This window comes from Hyla sarda, chromosome 10 (genome assembly GCF_029499605.1).
Source record: "Hyla sarda isolate aHylSar1 chromosome 10, aHylSar1.hap1, whole genome shotgun sequence".
Classification (NCBI taxonomy): domain Eukaryota; kingdom Metazoa; phylum Chordata; class Amphibia; order Anura; family Hylidae; genus Hyla; species Hyla sarda.
The window spans coordinates 103,377,206-103,400,033 of NC_079198.1; the positions used below are offsets into that span (position 1 = coordinate 103,377,206).

Genomic DNA, 22,828 nt, shown 5'->3' on the forward strand with positions numbered 1-22,828 from the left:
GGGGATAAGATGTCTGATCGCAGGGGGCCCGCCGCTGGGACCTCCCGTGACCTCCCTGCAGCACCCGCATTCTATGCGGCAGCTGCTTCTCCAGTTTCGGAAACCTCTGGGTTTCCGGTACTGGGGACGTGCCGTCACGCCCCCTCCCATAGACATGAATGGAGGGGGCGTGGCGTCACGTACCCAGTCCCGGAAGCACGGAGGTTTCCGAAACTGGAGACACAGCTGCCACATAGAATGCGGGTGCTGAAGGGAGATCGCGGGGGGTCGCAGCGGCGGGCCTCCCGCGATCAGACATCTTATCCCCTATCCTTTGGATAGGGGATAATATGTTTTTGCTCGGAATACCCCTTTAATGACACACGGGCTGAGACAAGACTAAAGTTTCTACCAAGCAGGAAAACCTGAAAGAATTTAATGCCCACTTTATTGTGAGACACTCTCCCTCTACCATAGAATAGTTTTTCTCACATGAACTGAGTTTTCTGCTCAGGTACATAACTGGATGTTCTTCCCCATTAACTTCCTGAGACAGTAATGCCCTTAGTCCAACCTCTGAGGCATCTGTTTGAACTATAAACTCCTTTGAAAAATGCTTCATTGAATGCCTCAGACCATTGTATCTTTATTGACTTTTTTCCTTTTGTAAGATCAGTCAGGTAACAAGCAATGCCCAAGAAAGCTCTGACCTGTTTGTTTGTTTGTTGTTTTGTATGAGGACAGGTTTGTATTGCTTCTACTTTATTGACTTGAAGCTTATTAATTTTTTCCCCATATTGTTGCATATGTATTTAGCTTTTTTCATCATTATGGCTCACTTTTCTGGGTTAGCAGTAAACTCAGCTTCTCCAAACAAGTCTATAACCAACTGAACCCTACTCAAATGTCTTCCCCAATCTAGGCTAAAGATGAAAATGTCATTTAAGTTGGCTGCTGGGGAATCAGAATCTAATCCATTGCCCTTTGAAGTGTGGCAGGGGCTCCTTTTAACCCAAAGGGCATCCTGACATACTGAAAATATCCATCTATAGTACAAAAAGCGGTTTCTACCCAAGCCTCTTGTTATAGGTATTTTATAAGGTATTTTCCAATACGCTTATAAGAAAGAAAAAAATAAAAAAAAACACTGGGGGCTCTTGACCCGCCACCACACCACTGGTGCTATGCAGACCTTAGCGGTCTGAGCTGTATGAGTGGAGACAACCTAAGGTGTTGAAATGTAATCGCAGTATGCAACTTAAGGACCCTATCCGCATACCCTAAGGTGGGGATAAATAATGGAAGTGGCAAACAGGAGAAAAATAAGGGTCTAATATGAACGCTGCTACTGAGTTTGCACAGGAAGTCACCACAGTAGCACAGGACATAAAGGTTTATTCGTAAACAATGGACAACGCATTTTGGCACTTACTTGCTCCCTTAGGTCCAAAAGTATACAAGTACTGTTGTCCTGACCAGTATACAAGTACTGGTGTCCTGGGTATCCTGTGCTGGTAAATAACTCCAGCAGAACAGCACAGGATACCCGGTGAAGATGCCAGCACTTGTATACTTTTGGACATGAGGAAGTTCTTAACTGTTTAATTTTTATTATTTTACATAGTTCTTTCATCACCTTGGACATAAATGGGGTACCTTGGTCTTTCAACATTTCTTTGGGAAAACCTTCTCTAGTGCACATATGAAACAACTCATGAGCAATGCACCTGGAAAACGTGTTACTTAATCACCTCTGGGTATCTGGTAGCATTATTGAGAACTACCAAAATATACTGATGTCCACTAGAAGACGTGGCTAACGACCAAACTATATCCATGGCAATCTTGTCAAATGGCATTTCAATGAAAGTGAGGGGCACCAAATGGCTCCTTAAATGAGACACTAGAGTATTTAACTGGCAGGAAGGACAAGATTTAAAGTATTTTTATTTATTTTTTAACTTTTTATTTCTTCAATGTTTTCCATTTTCCCATCTTACATACATATTTACAAAAAAATCACAAAACAAAACAAAAAAACAAGACAAAAACAAAATCAAAAACATTATAGAAACATCACAAACATCACAGTGATTGCAAAGGAGAGGGGATGAGTAGGGTGAAATTTAATCTTACAAGGCCATAAATTCTAGCCATTTCGCCCAGGATCTATTAAATTGAAATAATTGATTCGAAGCACGTGCAATGGAATGTTCCATTATATAGTTATGGTAAGTTATATTATTTATTTGCTGTATCTCAGGCACTTCCCTATTTTTCCACTTAGATGCTATTGCCGATTTAGATGCCGTTAAAAAATGTATTACCTCCCGACGTGCTGTGTTCGCATATCTGCAACTGAAGCACTTTTACTCTACTCTCCATGATGCTCTCCCTGGTGCTCGTTCGCTTATCCCCTTTCGAGCAACTCTGTATGGCCTCCTCCTGCCCTCAGCATTCCGTTTCCCACCTGTATGCACTTCTACTCTTGCCTAGATCACAGACCCTCTCGTCATATTGTGCGGCTTGGGAGGCCGAACTGGGACGTCAATTTTCCACAGAGCAATGGTCTCATTGTTTTTCTTTGACTCATAAGTTGGTGATGGCCATCAAGGCCCAGGAGACCAGTTTCAAAATTCTCTCCCGTTAGTACCGAGTAACTTCGGTGCTTCACCGCTGGTATCCATCGGTCCTTGCATCCTGTTGGAGGTGCGGAACTGTCGAGGGCACGATGACTCACATCTGGTGCAGCTGCCCCACCCTGTCCTCTTTCTGGCAATCAGTGTTGTCCATCCTGCATACGGTGACTGGTGTCTCTGTCCCTCACGAACCTGAAGCGGTCCTGTTGTTCATGTTACCCATGTCTGCCTCCAAATATAAACGTTCACTCCTACGACATCTTCTACAGGCAGCCAAAACGGTAATTCCGAGACATTGGCGCTCTCAAGAAGCCCCTACTGTCGAAGAATGGGTTGCTGAAGTAGCCTCTAAGGAGGAACTGCTGGCCGTGTCCCCCCCCTGACATGTCTCATTACACATCCACATGGCTGTCCTGGACTAGTTTCTGTTCTTCGGATGCCTTTCGCTCTGGGTCCTTCTCCTTTCGATTCTTACTTTTCTTTTCTTGCCTGCCCTGATGGGCTGCTTCTTCCGTGTTCATACTTCTCCTCTCCTGCTCTCTTTACCCTGTTCTCCTTCTTGCTTCTTTGTTTTTCTCACTTGCTTTCTCACTCCAGACCTTCCCTTTTACATAAAAATGGCATTATTTTATATGTTCTTTATGGTTTGAGCATTGTCTACGATACCTAGACCTGCGAGGTCACCTCTGTATCTTCATTGTCTTTTATTATATGCTCTCTGTATTTTTTTTTATATGTTGCATACTTAATAAAAAACCTATGAATTGGAAAAAATGTATTACCACTCCAACATCTATAGTCAGAACATCATCCAAGCCTAAGTGTAATAGTGCCACTTCTGGACCCCATGGCAAAGAGTAGCCCATTACTATACATAACGTTAGATACATTTTTTGCCATAAGGGCAATATCCCTTCACACTTCCACCATACATGGAGCATATTGCCTACCTGTTTATTGCAGCGCCAGCACCTGACAGAATTTAGTGGGGAAATTTTCTAAAGTCTATATGGAGTTAGATACCATTGATATCTAGGACTTTCCTAGCAGTTTCTAGGTGAGAAGCATTGTGTGATACTTTAGCTGTTATTGTAAAGGTATAATTCCATTGATCTCTTGAGAAACTCCTACCCAAATCCCGTTCCCATCTCTTACAACAGTCAGGAAGTGTCTATTCCATCAAAAGGGAGTGATAGGCCCTAGAAAGACCCCCAGTTGGTAAATCGGGGTTGCAAAAATGTTTATTATAAATGGATTTTGTTTTAAAGTTAGGCAACTGAAGAGATGAAATAAAATGTCTCAATTGTAAATATTTATAAAATTCTGTGTGAGGAAGAGAAAATTTCTGCGCAATTTGCCCAAATGTTAATGTTAGCAGCCCCTTTTCATCCGCTATATCTGAGTATGTTACAGCTCTCTGTGCTATCCACTTTAAAAAATTGGTATCAGGGATATAAGCCCGAAGGGCATCTAACGGCATGTCCCCCAAACTTAAAGTCACCAAGAAGTTCCAAACTTTTGGGTGGGACCAAATTTGAAATCCAGCTTTCATTGTAGGACAAAGCTTTAATGGTATTTTGTTCGATATACGTGCTTCCCACAGTGCTATAGGAAGGGATTCTAAGGGTATGAATGATGTCTCTATATCGACCCATAATTTAGATCTATCATTAGTCCACCATGGTCTTAGTTGACCCAACAGGTTAGCTTGATAATAACGGAATAAGTCCGGGCAGCTCAGTCCCCCTTTACTGAACGGTAAACACATTAATTTAGGAGATACCCTAACTTTTAGTTTTTTTCCATATAAATTGTGTAAGCAGGCGCTGTAGTATTTGCATCTTATCTTTAGGAACTGGGACGGGTAGATTACCTTGGGGAGCAACATCATTTTTGTGATTGCAATACAATCAATCCATGAATTCGGAAGTTTAGAGTAATTAGATATGTCTCGAGACAATGCAGTAACTAATACAGAGTAATTAACATGGACCATTCTAAATATATTGGGGGTGAGTGCTATTCCTAAGTATGGGATTTGATCGTCCGACCATTCAAATGCATACATATTTTGAAGTTTGCACTTAAGGCTGGATGAAATTCCCATACCTAGCATAAGATATTTTGAGGTATTCATTTTATAATAGCTCAATTCCCCAAATTTCTGAATAATTTTAGAGATGCTCGCCAGTGATTTTTGAGGGGCTGTAAGAGATAGAATAATGTCATCGGCATAGAGCCCAATTCGGTGTTCCTTAGCCCCAATTATTACCCCCGAAATCTCCTTCGATAATCGGATGCATTGAGCCAAAGGTTCCATAATTAATGCAAATATCAAAGGACATAGGGGGCACCCCTGTCTCGTACCATTTGTAATTTGAAACCCTTTGGATAACACTCCTGCTGTGTAAACATTTGCTGAGGGAAAGGTATAGAGGGCCTTAACTGCCTCCCCAAAACTTCCCCCCAATCCAAACTTAGTAAGTACTTGTATCAAATATCCCCAGTGCACCTGATCGAACACCTTCTCTGCATCCAAAGTAAGGAGCCGAGAAGGCGTTCGCCGTTGCTCTAACACTGAGATAATATCCAAAATTCTGTGAGTTCCGTCAGAAATCTGGCGGCCGCTGATAAATCCCACTTGTCCGTTTGTTATCAAAGATGGTAAGATTGGTTTCAACCTACTAGCTAATATAGAAGCGTATACTTTTAAGTCATTATTTAGTAGGGCGATTGGTCTAAAGTTTTTAGGTACATCTGACGCTTTACCAGGCTTAGGGAGGGTAATTACTAGGGCTTTAAGCATCTCAGCGGGAAATTTACCTTGTAGAATTATACTATTATATAGTCGGGTCAAATAAGGCGCAAGAATGGAACCGTGCATTTTATAGTATGCATTAGATAGCCCACCTGGTCCTGGATATTTGTTTGGTTTTAAGGTGTTAATAACCCACAATACTTCAACTGGTGTCACTGGGGCGGATAAAGAAGCTAGTTGATCTTGCGTCGCTTGGGGGAGCTCCAGGTGTTCTAAAAAGCTCAAAATTGTACTAGGCTTTGGTTGTACTTCAGTGGGTTCATTTTTAAGATTATATAAGGAACTATAGTACTCAGATAGGGTATCGGTGATGCCTTTAGGGTCTGTAATCTTGTCCCCCTTATCATTGTAAATATAATGGATGCAGTTTTTTTATCTGCTGAGCTTTTACTTGTTTTGTTAAGAGCACACCGGGATTATTTCCGTGCCAATAATGTGTTAATTTTAGTTTTTTAGGGCCATTTCGTATTTATAGCTTTGTAAAGAGTGTAGTTTGCTTGTAATTTCAGATATTTCTTTAGCTCTTGATAAATTAAATGAAGTTTTGTTTAATATATATAATACTGTTAGTTTCTGCTATGCCTCCAAAACTTCCTGAATGGTGCTTTTTTTAAAATGTGAAGCTTGCTTAATAAAATGACCCCGTAAGTAGGCCTTATGAGCACACCAAAGAGTACTGTCCGGCACTTCCCCATTGTCGTTAATACTAAAATAATCATGTAATATATGGATCGTGTCGGACAGATACTCTGAGTGGTGCAACACTTTTTCGTTGAGACGCCAAATCGAGTCATTTGTACGTTATACCTGCTCTTTAAGTAATAGTATTATAGGACTATGGTCAGACCAGGTTATGTCTCCTATGGTAGTTGATTCCACCAATTGTAAGCATAATTGTTCTAATAAAAAATAATCTATCCTAGAATACATTTTATGGCAGGGTGAGTAATAGGTATAGTCTCTTTCCCCTGCATGTTGAACTCTCCAGGGGTCATACAGTCGTTATGTAGCTAGGGTCTTGACGTATGGTGTTGGTTCTACCGATTGTTTGTAAGTTGTAGAATCCATGGATGGCCATTGAGCCATATTGAAATCCCCTAGCATCAGTAGTACTCCCCTATGTATTCCTATTACTAATTCCTAATAATTTAAAATCGTTTTCAATTTCTTAATATCAACTTGGCCAATAGAACCTCTAAAAGATATGCTCCCTGGTCTTATATGTAGCTAGATGCCACCCCACCCCCAACACATGAGAATGACTATATCTAGCACCATTTTTTTAAAGAGCCCTGGGACCACTTACTGTCCCATTAGTTTATTGTTGGCTTCGGTAACCTTGACTGACTGTGGGGAATATCCTTAAGAACAGTCACATTTTCCAAGGCACTTTTATTGTGGGGTCTTGTAACTGAGCAGTATCAAAATAAGCCTGAGACACCTCCAGAACAGACAAAGGTTGGATCAGACTCTGTGGTCTCAGCCTTGTCTCCTGCCAAAACGGCTTTGGGAAAATTATCAAGCACCAGTGATTTCCCCTACCACCTCAGTGGGCAGACCATGATTTATAGGTTCATACACAGAAGACTCATCCTTGGCTTTGATAACCTTACCACTGGGAGAGGTGACTTTACCCAAAAGCTCTCAAAACAAACAAAAAAACCATGTTCTATTATAATTGCATGCATTAAGCCTTTGACTGTGCCCACTCTGTGAGATACATGACCACATTTAGTGTCTATGGTAACTCTAGCAACAGGATAGTCTTTTACATCGCCATGAACCCACATCACCCCCATGCCTTGTCTAGGAATCAACATCTAAGAAACATTTTATCTAAACAGGCTTCCTGAGTTACCAGGCTTCCTGAGTCGAGGAGTGCAGTCACCATGTTGCAATTAACAGTCACCGGGCAAAAGTGAGGTCCCCCCAGTTTCTGTACTGCAGACAGTGTGGCCAAACAAGGAGCATCGTCTAGTCACATGGGCTCTGCCACCATAGGACAGTGTGCTGCTTTGTGCCTACGATTACATCCCCAACACAATACTTGACTGGCTTGAAGTTTTGAACTGGTTCCCAGCTCCATTTTTTTTTCTTGTCCACAGGTATTTGTTTCTATCTCTCCTTGGCTTAAAGGGGTACTCTGTCCCTTTACATCTTATCCCCTATCTAAAACATAGGAGATAAGATGTCTGATCACAGGGGGGGTCTGGATGCTGGGACCCCAGCGATCTCTGGGCCGTTACCCCAGTGTTCTGAACGTTCAGTTCAGAACGCCAGCTTCAGGCAACCGTGGTTGTGACGTCACGACACGCCCGCTCCATTTATGTCAATGGGGAGGGGCATGTCGCTAAAATACAGCAGTTATGCTCCCTCCCATAGACATGAATGGAGGAGGTGTGATGGCTTTAGTCGCCCATAATCCGGCATGGAGCTCCTTCATAGTTTAATTTTGCACAAAATGCATTTGCTAGCCTTTACTGCTAGACTGATCCATCAAGTGAGCAAGAGTCTTTAAAGGGGTTATCCACCATAAGATGACTTTAGTACATACCTGCCAGACAGTAATAGACATGCTTAGGAAGGATCTGTGTTTGTCGTGAGACTAAATGGCTATGTTGTGACATTATCATAACACTGTGGCTATATTTTTGTGAACTGGCTATTTCCTGTTGGAGTTTCCTTCTCCAACTACAAATCACATTGTTCCTTGTTTGTAAGTTTGAGGTCGTTTTCCTTCCCTTCTTCCCACACGTCAGCCACCCCACCCATTGAAATACAAATGCGCAGAATTCCATTCAAAAGACCAATGTTTTCTAACCAGGGTACCTACAGCTGTTGCAAAAATAAAATTAGTTGCAGAGTGATTTCTCTCCCACCCAGCGGTTGCTCCACCAATTCAAGAAGACAGGCTTCCTGTCATCACCTGACTAGTTATGAAATGTCTCGGCTACACTGCAACCTGGGAAAACATGAAACAACAGTAATTTTGTATGCTGTTAAAAATAAATATTGGGGCGAAAATTACAGAAGAATTGCGAGACCACCATCAATCACAGGTACAGACACTATATTTCAAACTACACTAACTTTAAAGCCCCTGTAGCATAATAAAAAAAAAAATCCTGGAATACCCTTTTAACTGGCTGTACTCTTTAGAGTCCTGCCAAGTGAGGTCGTAATAGGCTTCTTGCATCTCATCAGTCAAGTAGGGAGCCAGCACTGCAGCCCAATGGTCTAAACGCAATTTATGTCTATGTGCCATTCATTCAAAGACAATTAACTGGGCTTCAACAATATCCTCCTTAGTCATTGTCTGCAATGCGGTTTGCACTGTTTTCTGCACATTTACCTCATTTACCACATTTACAAACTTAGCCGTTTGGAAACTTCAAAACAAAATTAATTTCTACGCTTTTTCCCCTAGCAAAAATTGTCCCCATCCTTCACCATATGTAGAACAGGACCCTTCAAATAGTCATGTCAGCAAGCAAATAGACCCAAGAAGTCATGTGTATCAGAGTTCAGTAGTAATTAACATACAGCAGAAAGTTCCACCTGCGGCATGCAGTATAACAGAGACTTAAATGTAATTCATATCAGGTTCTCTACATGAACTTATGAGTTTTTTACTGAAAACTTGGCAGGTAAGGTCCCAAAAGTCAATGGGGGAGATTTATCAAGAGATTTAGAGCAGTTTTTTTTTCTTACAAAAATTGCACAAAATGTTGCACGTGCGCTTAAAGTGTAGCTCCCACCATCCTTTTTTCTTTTCTGTCCCTGCCTATTGCCCATCTCTCCCTAACCCGCTCCCTGCTTTTTTTTTTTTTTTTTTACTATATTAAAAATGCTTTTTTCTCTGCCTGGTAGTGTGCTCACTACCTTGCAGACTTCCCCAGCAGGCACGACGTCACTGATGCCTCCTGGGGCCGACACTTCCGCCCTTAGTTCATCTACACAGGGTGTGCCTCCAGCTGTTTCACCACTACAACTCCCAGCTTTCCCTGACATCTATTGGCTGTCAGGGCATGCTGGGAGTTTTAGTAGTGAAACAGCTGGAGGCACCCTGTGTTGAAAACAATAAGTCAGGGCCATGGGCATTGCGCCACGCTCCCCCCCCCCCCGCCCCCCCCCCCCGTGTTAAAACCCCACTCTCCCACAACCCCCTTGTTAAAACCCTGATCCCCCTAAACATACTTACATGCCGCAGAGTCCTGCAGCTGCAGCGTGCTGCTGGGGCAGCAGCAGTGGCGACATGTGCGGGAGGAGTGGCCTCCCGGCAGTGGCCAGGGAGCCAATGCGCTCGCTCCCGCCTGTCTGATTGACAGGCAGGGAGCTAGCGCAGGCTGAATGAATTCGGACCGATTGCCCGGCCGGCATCGGTTCAAATTCAGGCGTGATGTCACGCCAGCCTGCAGCCGGCCACTAGGAGGGAGACCCCTAGTGGCCGGTTTTCAAACGTAAATTAAAACGTTTTAATAAAAAAAAAAATAATGAAAATATATTAGAGATATGTTGTAGTACATATGTAATACAACATATAAAAAATTTTTTGATGACAGTGCCCATTTAAGCTAATTTTTGTGCGACTTTTGGCTGTAAGCAAAAAGCAACAGAAGAGCTTACTAAAGTAAATATCAGTTTTCACTTTGCATTGGTCAGGGATTTACAAGTGCGAAAGGCGCACAAAAAGTTGCAACTGCCTCCAAAGCACCGCAAACGGGGTGCCTCCAGCTGTTGCCAAACTACAACTCCCATCACGGTAATTGTAGTTTAGCTACAGGGTGCCTCCAGGTGTTGCTAAACTACAACTCTGATCATGGGAGTTGTAGTTTAGAAACTGCAAGACTCCAGCTGTAGCTAAATTACAAATGATGGGGGTTGTAGTTTAGCAACAGCTGGAGGCTCGCTATTTGGAAACTCTGGTTTATGGACGTTTTCCCTAAGGGAGGGCGCCATAAATGTACTAACCAATTTCCGTGTTTTTGTTTTTTATCATTTCAGATCCATGTATGCAAAGGACTTCTTCGTATTCAGTGGATTGCGTCAATGACCAGCGTTCATTGTTTTGTTTTTTGTTTATTATTGATAAAATGGTTAACAAAGGGCTTGTGGGGGAGTGTTTTTTGGAATAAAAGTTTTTAAACATGTTGTGTTTTTTTTAAATTTTTTTATTTACTTAACAAGCTTAGTAGTGGAAGCCGTCTTACAGACGGAATCCATTACTAAACCAGGGCTTAGCGTTAGCACCAAAAACAGTTAGCTCTAAACACCAATTATTACCCTGGTACCCACTGCCACAGGGATGCCAGGAAGAGCTGTACCAACAGGCTGAGAGCATCAAAAATGGTGCTCTTGGACTTAAGCGGTAACAGGCTGGTGTTATTTAGGCTCGGGAGGGTCAGTAACAATGGTGTTCGCCCACCCTGGTAACGTCAGGCTGTTGCTGCTTGGTTGGTATCATGCTGAAAATATTTATGAAAAAAACCATGTGGGGTTCCCCATATTTTCATTCTCAACATGATACCAATTAAGCAGCAACAGCCTGATGTTACCAGTGTGGGCGAGGACCATTGTTACTGAAACCCCCCAGCCTATTTTTCGGGGTTTTTGCGGATTCGGCTCGGAGATTCATTGCCGTCTATGAGCTTTTCCGAGTGTTCCTAGCACCGGCATGTTCTGCCAGCACTCCACTGTCTGTGGAATGTCCGCACAGTTCTCTGTGTGAACATAAGCCTAACTCATCTCTGCTGCTGTCTGGCAGTGGTCACACACCTGTGAGATCAGGTTCAGGACTCCAACACACACACACAAACTGGAGTACGGGAGTGACAAAGGGGAAGATTTATCAAAAGGGAGGAAGAGTGGTGCAGTTGCCCATAGCAACCAGATTGCTTCTTTTATTTTTCACAGGTCTCTTTGAAAATGAAAGAAGCAAGCTGATTGGTTCGTATGGGCAACTACACCACTCCTCCTCTGCACAGTTTTTGATAAATCTCCCCCTTCACGTCAGAATCTTCAATCTTGAGTCATTGAGGCAAGAAGCCTAACTGATACATACTTCTCATTCACCATTTTACCAGCTGATTGCTTAATATATACATATATATCCATATATGTATAGCCCATAGCCCAGAATGGGAGGTGTTAGTCCGTGCTCCTGCTGTCCTGTCAGGCTGCCTCCTTCACCAAGGCCCCCTGCACTTGTTTTCCCATTGTAAATATGTTTTACAATGTACAGTGTTATAAAATGTAATGTTGCTTTAAGAGTTATACAATGTGATATGTCATGTGATTGTTACCCAGGAGATACCAGTGACCAGGTGATCCCAAGAGTGGCCTATGTGCTCCCTGCTAGTCTCCCCCATATAAGACCTGGGTGGAGCTTCTCTCTCTTTGAGCTCTGCTTTTCTGCTAAGCTGAGGTCCAGTGCAGTCGCCTAGTGTGTGTGTCCAGAGTGTTGGAGACCTCAAAGTCCAATCCTGCAGCCACCATCAATTCAAGTAAGATAAAGTCACAGCTTTATAAGTCAAGTGAAGTCAGTCCCTGTCATCTGTCAAGTCAGCGTGGTCTGCATTCAATTGTCCAGTCCCAGCAAGCCCTTGTTTGTTTGTTTTTTAAATAAACTGATGCCAGAAAGTTAAACAGATTTGTACATTACTTCTATTAAAAAATCTTAATCCTCCCAGTACTTCTTTGTGGCTGTATACTACAGAGAAAATTATTTTCTTTTTGGATTTCTTTTCTGTCACGACCACAGTGCTCTCTGCTGACACCTCTGTCCATGTCAGGAACTGTCCAGAGAAGGAGAAAATCCCCATAGCAAACATATGCTGCTCTAGACAGTTCCTGACATGGACAAAGGTGTCAGCAGAGGGCACTGTGGTCAGGACAGAAAAGAAATCCAAAAAGAACAGAATTTCCTCTGTAGTATACAGCAGCTAATTACTGGAAAGGTTAAGAATTTAATAGAAATCATTTACAAATCTGTATAACTTTCTGGCACCAGTTGATTTTAAATAAAAAAACATTTTTTCCACCAGTGTATCCCTTTAAGGTCTCTGCTTCACTGGTCACCTCCATGGGCCCTGGCTGAACTGTATAGACTTTACCAACTGTCTACCCTCAGTAAAGCTACCGCTGTCCGTAACTTGGTGTTGGAGTCTTTATTGCCCCCGGGCCTAGCCCAGGATCCAGCAGTATACCTTCGGGTGGTTATAGGCTAAACCCCACCCTGGCGTCATGAATACAAGGGGTTAATGCCATTTGCCCCTAGGGTAACAACATCTGCCCTGCACCACACACCCCGCCACCATATATACACATACATATGCAGGGTCAAGTCCCTTGAAAAAACATGTGGGAACGTATCCAAGATTTCCACTCAAAGGCTTGTCCTGCAGGACTCCTGCTAATTGGAGTTATGTTCCTGCTGTGGAAAAACTGCAGGAACTCCGTTCCCATGCTTCCTGCAGGACTTGAGCCTTACATATATATATATATATATATATATATATATATATATATATATCTATATATGTCCTTTCCTGTGAATTCTTTGGGGAAGTCATAATACGGGGCTATTTCTTTTAGCACGCTGTACTGTGAAAGCACTTCATTTTCGGAGCAGCAGTCTTGACTTCCTTCTAGAATACATCAGTAAATCTTCACCAGCAGAATCACAAATCAATATTAAGTTCAATATGTGGTTTGCATATTATTTCACTTGTAGGACCAGATGTTCTCCATGGGATACATTAACCAAGGCAAACGTGACCTTTTTGTGGTGCAAGATGAGGATCTGCAGTGGCTTTCCATGAGATGTGTGTTTTATGCACCAGACATAAAAATCTTAGATGTAAATGCCACATCAATCGGGACTAAGGCTTGGTATATACAAACAAATACACAACTAACCGGCAGGGAAGATATGCTATAAAATCTCTATATTACCATCAAGTATGTAGGTCAATTTGTGGTGGGTAGCTTCCTTACTTTCATGGGTAGATACAGCAACATTTGCAGCATTCTTGTCCTAGGCATCACATGTAACTGTAAAATTACAACATAATATAGTACATAAGGAACATTGTAACAGATTTGTTATAACAATCTATCTGATTATCTTCAGATTATGTTTACACATGTTGGTGCCTTTGCAGCCTGGACATAAATCCATGCATTTTTGTCTCTCATTTACATTTATTAGAAGCAAATTGTTAGTGAATCTGATGAGGATTTCAATGAAGAATCCCTAGGATTGTATGGAAAGTTATTGTACAGTACAAAATATTTGGAGATGAAGTATCCAGTGCTTGCCATAAACATTGCACCCATCTTTACTAATAACTGCATAAAAGGCTTCCAGTGTGCGCTCTGTTTCACAAGAATTATAATAGTCTGCATGGTTTTCAATAACAAGGAAGCATTATCTTATACTATACGTGTCAACCTGGGTCCAAGGTAAAAAAAAATAAAATAATGTCCGGGATTAGGAAAAAAATAATTTCTTTTGTTTCCCAGTGCCATTCATGTCTGTAGAATTTTTATATGTTGTACATTTTGGCAACCATAACCTTTCTAATATAACTTTCTTTTAAAATAAATCAAGGCTTATAAAAAGACCACTAGGGGTCCCTTTAACATCCAGGACATAATCCTGTCCGGCTGCAGCATTGTCTTTGTCGCAGTTGAAGCAGAGGCTGGGGCAAAGTCCAGGAAGTGAGGGCGGGACTAGTACTTCTCTGTGCTCACTCCTGTCCTGTCTATGAGTCTGCTGCATGGAAACAGAGGGGAGGGGGTTACAGAGCAGCGATTGGATGAAAAGACCCAGTACAGCAGACTCAGGGAGGAAGTGAATGCATGATGAGTAAGGGTGGGATCAGTACTTTCCTGGGAAACGCCCCTTCCTGAGCAGTAGATGTCAGAATGAGTAAGCAGCAGAACAGAGGGATTTGTAAGCCAAATTTAGAGGCTAGACACATTAAAAAAACAGCATCTGCATGACCAAGCAAGTAACATACATAAGCGTTATTTTTCTGTGATATGACGGGTAGACTTTAAATTTGCTACATACTGTATACATCAGTGTTTGACAACCAGGGTGCCTCCAGCTGTTGCAAAACTACAACTTACAGCATGCTGGGAGTTGCACAGGGTGGGCCATTAATATGGATACACCTTAATAAAATAGGAATGGTTGGTGATATTAACTTCCCGTTTGTGGCACATTTGTATATGTGAGGGGGGAAACTTTTAAAGATGGGTGGTGACCATGGCAGCCATTTTGAAGTTGGCCATTTTGAATCCAACTTTTGTTTTTTCAATAGGAACAGGGTTATGTGACACATCAAACCTATTGGGAATTTCACAAGAAAAGCAATAATGTGCTTGGTTTTAACATAACTTTATTCTTTCATGAGTTATTTACAAGTTTCTCTTTGTTTACAGCCATTGACATGTCACCAAGGTTAAAACGTGAGGAATGGATAGAAATTGTGTTGATGTCGGGTGAACACATTAACCGGGTCATTTCAGCAGATTTCAATGCAAGACACCCTACGAGACCACCCATCTCCCATGCTACAGTTAGCAAACTGCTCGCTAAGTTTCGTGAAACTGGTTCAGTGTTGGATTTGCCAAAATGTGGAAACATGAAATCTGTCACCAATGAAGAATCATCAGTGGCTGTCCTTGCTTCATTCAGCAGGAGCCCACAGCGTAGCACTCGCCGCATCTCACTGGAGAGTGGCATTAGTCCAACATCCCTTCGGCGGATATTAGCTACTCACAAATGGCACCAGTACAAACTCCAGCTACTGCAGCATCACAACGAGGATGACCCAGATCGGTGCACTGAATTTGCAGAATGGGCAAAACAAAAATTGGAACAGGACCCTCAGTTTATGCTGAAGATTTTGTTCAGTGATGAGGGAACTTTTATGTGAATGGTGAAGTTAACAAACAAAACCACCGCTATTGGTCTGACACTAACCCTCATTGGATAGATCCCTCCAAGACTGTTGGAACACAAAAATGTATGTTATGGTGTGGTATATGGGGTACAAAGATAGTGGGGCCATTTGTCATCAATGGAAACCTCAAGGCCACTGGATATGTGAAATTGCTACATGATGATGTGTTTCCCTCTTTATGCACTGAAGCTGGCACGTTCCCTGAGTTTTTCCAGCAAGATGGTGACCACCACATTATGGGTGTCAGGTCCAAGCATTCCTAGATGAACAGTTTCCTGGAAAGTGGATTGGTCATCATGGGCCAGTTGAATGGCACCCAAGGTCTCCCGATCTGACCCCCGTAGACTTCTATCTTTGGGGTCATCTGAAGGCAATTGTCTATGCTGTGAAGATACGAGATGTGCAGCACCTGAAGCTACGGATACTGGAAGCCTGTGCTAGCATTTCTCCTGCGGTGTTGCTATCAGTGTGTGAAGAGTGGGAGAAGAGGGTTGCATTGTCAATCCAACACAATGGGCAGCACATTGAACACATTTTATAAGTGGTCAGAAACTTGTAAATAACTCATGAAAGAATAAAGTTACGTTAAAACCAAGCACATCATTGTTTTTCTTGTGAAATTCCCAATAAGTTTGATGTGTCACATGACCCTCTTCCTATTGAAAAAACAAAAGTTGAATTCAAAATGGCCGACTTCAAAATGGCCGCCATGGTCACCACCCATCTTGAAAAGTTTCCTCCCTCACATATACTAATGTGCCACAAACAAGAAGTTAATATCACCAACCATTCCCATTTTATTAAGGTGTATCCATTTAATGGCCCACCCTGTAGTTGTTACGCCGAGCGCTCCGGGTTCCCGCTCCTCCCCGGAGCGCTCGCTTCACCTCCTCCGCTGCAGCGCCCCGGTCACGTCCTCTGACCCGGGGCGCTGCGATCCTGCTGCTAGCCGGGATGCGATTCGCGATGCGGGTAGCGCCCGCTCGCGATGCGCACCCCGGCTCTCCTACCTGACTCGCTCCCCGTCTGTTCTGTCCCGGCGCGCGCGGCCCCGCTCCCTAGGGCGCGCGCGCGCCGGGTCTCTGCGATTTAAAGGGCCACTGCGCCGCTGATTGGCGCAGTGGTTCCAATTAGAGTTATCACCTGTGCACTCCCTATATTACCTCACTTCCCTTGCACTCCCTTGCCGGATCTTGTTGCCTTAGTGCCAGTGAAAGCGTTCCTTGTGTGTCCCTTGCCAGTGTTTCCAGACCTTCTGCCGTTGCCCCTGACTACGATCCTTGCTGCCTGCCCCGACCTTCTGCTACGTCCGACCTTGCTTCTGCCTACTCCCTTGTACCGCGCCTATCTTCAGCAGCCAGAGAGGTGAGCCGTTGCTAGTGGATACGACCTGGTCACTACCGCCGCAGCAAGACCATCCCGCTTTGCGGCGGGCTCTGGTGAAAACCAGTAGTGGCTTAGAACCGGTCCACTAGCACGGTCCACGCCAATCCCTCTCTGGCACAGAGGGTCCACTACCTGCCAGCCGGCATCGTGACAGTAGATCCGGCCATGGATCCCGCTGAAGTTCCTCTGCCAGTTGTCGCTGACCTCACCACGGTGGTCGCCCAGCAGTCACAACAGATTGCGCAACAAGGCCAACAGCTGTCTCAACTGACCGTTATGCTACAACAGTTGCTACCACAGCTTCAGCAGTCATCTCCTCCGCCAGCTCCTGCACCTCCTCCGCAGCGAGTGGCCGCTCCTGGGATACGCTTATCCTTGCCGGATAAGTTTGATGGGGACTCTAAGTTTTGCCGTGGCTTCCTTTCCCAATGTTCCCTGCATCTGGAGATGATGTCGGACCTGTTTCCCACTGAAAGGTCTAAGGTGGCTTTCGTAGTCAGTCTTCTGTCCGGAAAAGCCCTGTCATGGGCCACACCGCTCTGGGACCGCAATGACCCCGTCACTGCCTCAGTACACTCCTTCTTCTCGGAAATCCGAAGTGTCTTTGAGGAACCTGCCCGAGCCTCTTCTGCTGAGACTGCCCTGTTGAACCTGGTCCAGGGTAATTCTTCCGTTGGCGAGTATGCCGTACAATTCCGTACACTTGCTTCAGAATTGTCCTGGAATAATGAGGCCCTCTGCGCGACCTTCAAAAAAGGCCTATCCAGCAACATTAAAGATGTTCTGGCCGCACGAGAAATTCCTGCTAATCTACATGAACTTATTCACCTAGCCACTCGCATTGACATGCGTTTTTCTGAAAGGCGTCAGGAACTCCGCCAAGATATGGACTCTGTTCGCACGAGGCGTTTCGTCTCCTCGGCTCCTCTCTCCTCTGGTCCCCTGCAATCTGTTCCTGTGCCTCCCGCCGTGGAGGCTATGCAGGTCGACCGGTCTCGCCTGACACCTCAAGAGAGGACACGACGCCGTATGGAGAACCTCTGCCTGTACTGTGCTAGTACCGAACACTTCCTGAGGGATTGTCCTATCCGTCCTCCCCGCCTGGAAAGACGTACGCTGACTCCGCACAAAGGTGAGACAGTCCTTGATGTCTACTCTGCTTCTCCACGTCTTACTGTGCCTGTGCGGATGTCTGCTTCTGCCTTCTCCTTCTCTACAGTGGCCTTCTTGGACTCTGGTTCTGCAGGAAATTTTATTTTGGCCTCTCTCGTCAACAAGTTCAACATCCCAGTGACCAGTCTCGCCAGACCCCTCTACATCAATTGTGTAAATAATGAAAGATTGGACTGTACCATACGTTTCCGCACGGAGCCCCTTCTTATGAGCATCGGATCTCATCATGAGAGGATTGAACTTTTGGTCCTCCCCAATTGCACCTCGGAGATTCTCCTTGGACTTCCCTGGCTTCAACTTCATTCCCCAACCCTGGATTGGTCCACTGGGGAGATCAAGAGTTGGGGGTCCTCTTGTTCCAAGAACTGTCTAAAACCGCTTCCCAGTAACCCTTGCCGTAACTCTGTGGTTCCTCCAGTAACCGGTCTCCCCAAGGCCTATATGGACTTCGCGGATGTTTTCTGCAAAAAACAAGCTGAGACTCTACCTCCTCACAGACCTTATGATTGCCCTATCGACCTCCTCCCGGGTACTACTCCACCCCGGGGCAGAATTTATCCTCTCTCTGCCCCAGAGACTCTTGCCATGTCCGAATACGTCCAGGAGAATCTAAAAAGGGGCTTTATCCGTAAATCCTCCTCTCCTGCCGGAGCCGGATTTTTCTTTGTCTCCAAAAAAGATGGCTCCCTACGTCCTTGCATTGACTACCGCGGTCTTAATAAAATCACGGTTAAGAACCGCTACCCCTTACCCCTCATCTCTGAACTCTTTGATCGCCTCCAAGGTGCCCACATCTTCACTAAATTGGACTTAAGAGGCGCCTATAACCTCATCCGCATCAGAGAGGGGGACGAGTGGAAAACGGCATTTAACACCAGAGATGGACACTTTGAGTATCTGGTCATGCCCTTTGGACTGTGCAATGCCCCTGCCGTCTTCCAAGACTTTGTCAATGAAATTTTTCGTGATCTATTATACTCCTGTGTTGTGGTATATCTGGACGATATCCTAATTTTTTCTGCCAATCTAGAGGAACACCGCCGGCATGTCCGTATGGTTCTTCAGAGACTTCGTGACAACCAACTCTATGCCAAAATTGAGAAATGTCTGTTTGAATGCCAATCTCTTCCTTTTCTAGGATATTTGGTCTCTGGCCAGGGACTACAGATGGATCCAGACAAACTCTCTGCCGTCTTAAATTGGCCACGCCCCTCCGGACTCCGTGCTATCCAACGCTTTTTGGGGTTCGCCAATTATTACAGGCAATTTATTCCACATTTTTCTACCATTGTGGCTCCTATCGTGGCTTTAACCAAGAAAAATGCTGATCCCAAGTCCTGGCCTCCTCAAGCAGAAGACTCCTTTAAACAACTCAAGTCTGCCTTTTCTTCGGCTCCCGTGCTCTCCAGACCTGACCCTTCCAAACCCTTCCTATTGGAGGTTGATGCCTCCTCAGTAGGAGCTGGAGCTGTTCTTCTACAAAAAAATCCTTCCGGGCATGCTGTCACTTGTGGTTTTTTCTCTAGGACCTTCTCTCCAGCGGAGAGGAACTACTCCATCGGGGATCGAGAACTTCTAGCCATTAAATTAGCACTTGAGGAATGGAGGCATCTGCTGGAGGGATCAAGATTTCCTGTTATTATCTACACCGACCACAAGAACCTCTCCTACCTCCAGTCGGCCCAACGGCTGAATCCTCGCCAGGCCCGGTGGTCTCTGTTCTTTGCCCGATTTAATTTTGAGATTCACTTTCGTCCTGCCGATAAGAACATTAGAGCCGATGCTCTCTCTCGTTCCTCGGATGCCTCAGAAGTTGATCTCCCTCCGCAACACATCATTCCACCTGACTGCCTGATCTCCACTTCTCCTGCCTCCATCAGACAGACTCCTCCAGGAAAGACCTTTGTTTCTCCACGCCAACGCCTCGGAATCCTCAAATGGGGTCACTCCTCCCATCTCGCAGGTCATGCGGGCATCAAGAAATCTGTGCAACTCATCTCCCGCTTCTATTGGTGGCCAACTCTGGAGACGGATGTTGGGGACTTTGTGCGAGCCTGCACTATCTGTGCCCGGGATAAGACTCCTCGCCAGAAGCCCGCTGGTTTTCTTCATCCTCTGCCTGTCCCCGAACAGCCTTGGTCTCTGATTGGTATGGATTTTATTACTGATTTACCCCCTTCCCGTGGCAACACCGTTATTTGGGTGGTCGTTGATCGATTCTCCAAAATGGCACATTTCATTCCTCTTCCTGGTCTTCCTTCTGCGCCTCAGTTGGCTAAACAATTTTTTGTACACATTTTTCGTCTTCACGGGTTGCCTACGCAGATTGTCTCGGATAGAGGGGTCCAATTCGTGTCTAAATTCTGGAGAGCTCTCTGTAAACAACTCAAGATTAAATTAAATTTTTCCTCTGCATATCATCCCCAGTCCAATGGACAAGTAGAAAGAATTAACCAGATCCTGGGTGATTATTTGCGACATTTTGTTTCCTCCCGCCAGGATGACTGGGCAGATCTCCTTCCATGGGCCGAATTCTCGTATAACTTCAGGGTCTCTGAATCTTCCTCCAAATCCCCATTTTTCGTGGTGTACGGCCGTCACCCTCTTCCCCCCCTCCCTACCCCCTTGCCCTCTGGTCTGCCCGCTGTGGATGAAATTTCTCGTGACCTTTCCATTATATGGAGAGAGACCCAAAATTCTCTCTTACAGGCTTCTTCACGCATGAAGAGGTTCGCGGATAAGAAAAGAAGAGCTCCCCCCGTTTTTTCCCCTGGAGACAAGGTATGGCTCTCCGCTAAATATGTCCGCTTCCGTGTCCCTAGCTACAAGTTGGGACCACGCTATCTTGGTCCTTTCAAAATTCTGTGTCAAATTAATCCTGTCTCTTATAAACTTCTTCTTCCTCCTTCTCTTCGTATCCCTAATGCCTTTCACGTCTCTCTTCTCAAACCACTCATCCTCAACCGTTTTTCTCCCAAATCTGTTCCTCCCACTCCTGTTTCCGGCTCCTCGGACGTCTTCTCGGTCAAGGAGATTTTGGCTGCCAAAAAGGTCAGAGGAAAAAATTTTTTTTTAGTAGACTGGGAGGGTTGTGGTCCTGAAGAGAGATCCTGGGAACCTGAGGACAACATCCTTGACAAAAGTCTGCTCCTCAGGTTCTCAGGCTCCAAGAAGAGGGGGAGACCCAAGGGGGGGGGTACTGTTACGCCGAGCGCTCCGGGTTCCCGCTCCTCCCCGGAGCGCTCGCTTCACCTCCTCCGCTGCAGCGCCCCGGTCACGTCCTCTGACCCGGGGCGCTGCGATCCTGCTGCTAGCCGGGATGCGATTCGCGATGCGGGTAGCGCCCGCTCGCGATGCGCACCCCGGCTCTCCTACCTGACTCGCTCCCCGTCTGTTCTGTCCCGGCGCGCGCGGCCCCGCTCCCTAGGGCGCGCGCGCGCCGGGTCTCTGCGATTTAAAGGGCCACTGCGCCGCTGATTGGCGCAGTGGTTCCAATTAGAGTTATCACCTGTGCACTCCCTATATTACCTCACTTCCCTTGCACTCCCTTGCCGGATCTTGTTGCCTTAGTGCCAGTGAAAGCGTTCCTTGTGTGTCCCTTGCCAGTGTTTCCAGACCTTCTGCCGTTGCCCCTGACTACGATCCTTGCTGCCTGCCCCGACCTTCTGCTACGTCCGACCTTGCTTCTGCCTACTCCCTTGTACCGCGCCTATCTTCAGCAGCCAGAGAGGTGAGCCGTTGCTAGTGGATACGACCTGGTCACTACCGCCGCAGCAAGACCATCCCGCTTTGCGGCGGGCTCTGGTGAAAACCAGTAGTGGCTTAGAACCGGTCCACTAGCACGGTCCACGCCAATCCCTCTCTGGCACAGAGGGTCCACTACCTGCCAGCCGGCATCGTGACAGTAGTTTTGCAACAGCTGAAGGCACCCTTGCTGGGAAACACTGGTCTATCAATTGAATTGATTTTAGAAATAATATAAACTACTAAAGGTCTAAAGTATATATACAGCTTGACTCAATTGTGTGTCTTGGGACGGTTAGGGCAAATTTTTACCAAGAAGTAGTAAGACATCTACCAATTCTTGGACCCATGGGAGGTGGAGACTATCCTCACTTTTTCTCTAGGAGATGGATTTGCAGCCACTACATGTAATATATATATATATATATATATATATATATATATATATATATATAAAATATTTTTTTTTATAAATGACTGTAATCTAAGGCAGTTCTGTGATCTAGCTCTAAACCTATAATGTTCATTTGGACTTGGGTTATCTTCATAAGAAGACCCTTTTTATCCCATACACTTGGAGTCCGGCACATAGGTATGCAATGTCTACCAGCCTATGGAGATCATTTTGCTTACTCAGAAACAACATAGTGCACTCTAATGCAGCAGCTCCTTATAGTAAAGACCTCAACAACAAAAAAAAATTCTGTAGGTACTTTTTGCTTTAAAGGGGGATTCCAGATGAAGTCAGGGCTTTCATAATCTCACAGATGCTCAGGATAAAGAAGTTGGTCCTTTTTTTTTGCTTTTATAGTGCAGCATATGCTATTATTAGATAATTATGTAAATTACTTTGTATATGCCTTTTGCTTACTTCTTTTTGGTGATGTGGCATGCATGAATATGCTCCATCTTGGTTTACAAATGCACAATGATGTGTAATGCAGCCTACATTTCCCATGAATCTTTTGGCTTTAGCTGGGGTGTTTGATCATTTTACCTGGTCATCTCATCAGGCTGCTAGTGCTGGAGATCACTCAGGTGATCAGGTTGGACTCATAAATGGGTTGGTGTCAGTTCACACTGTGCAGTTTTCATGTGTTTTCTTAATCAAAGTT

The 22,828-nt window shown here is 44.8% G+C and overlaps 1 long non-coding RNA gene across 1 annotated transcript in view; it reads right to left on the reverse strand.

Moving 5' to 3' along the window:
• Positions 1–22,828, reverse strand: part of LOC130294165 (uncharacterized) — a 43,046-nt gene that overhangs the window by 12,042 nt on the left and 8,176 nt on the right. The window contains exon 2 of the long non-coding RNA XR_008848409.1: positions 13,390–13,488. This is a non-coding gene — a long non-coding RNA (uncharacterized LOC130294165). The remainder of the gene's footprint in view (positions 1–13,389; positions 13,489–22,828) is intronic.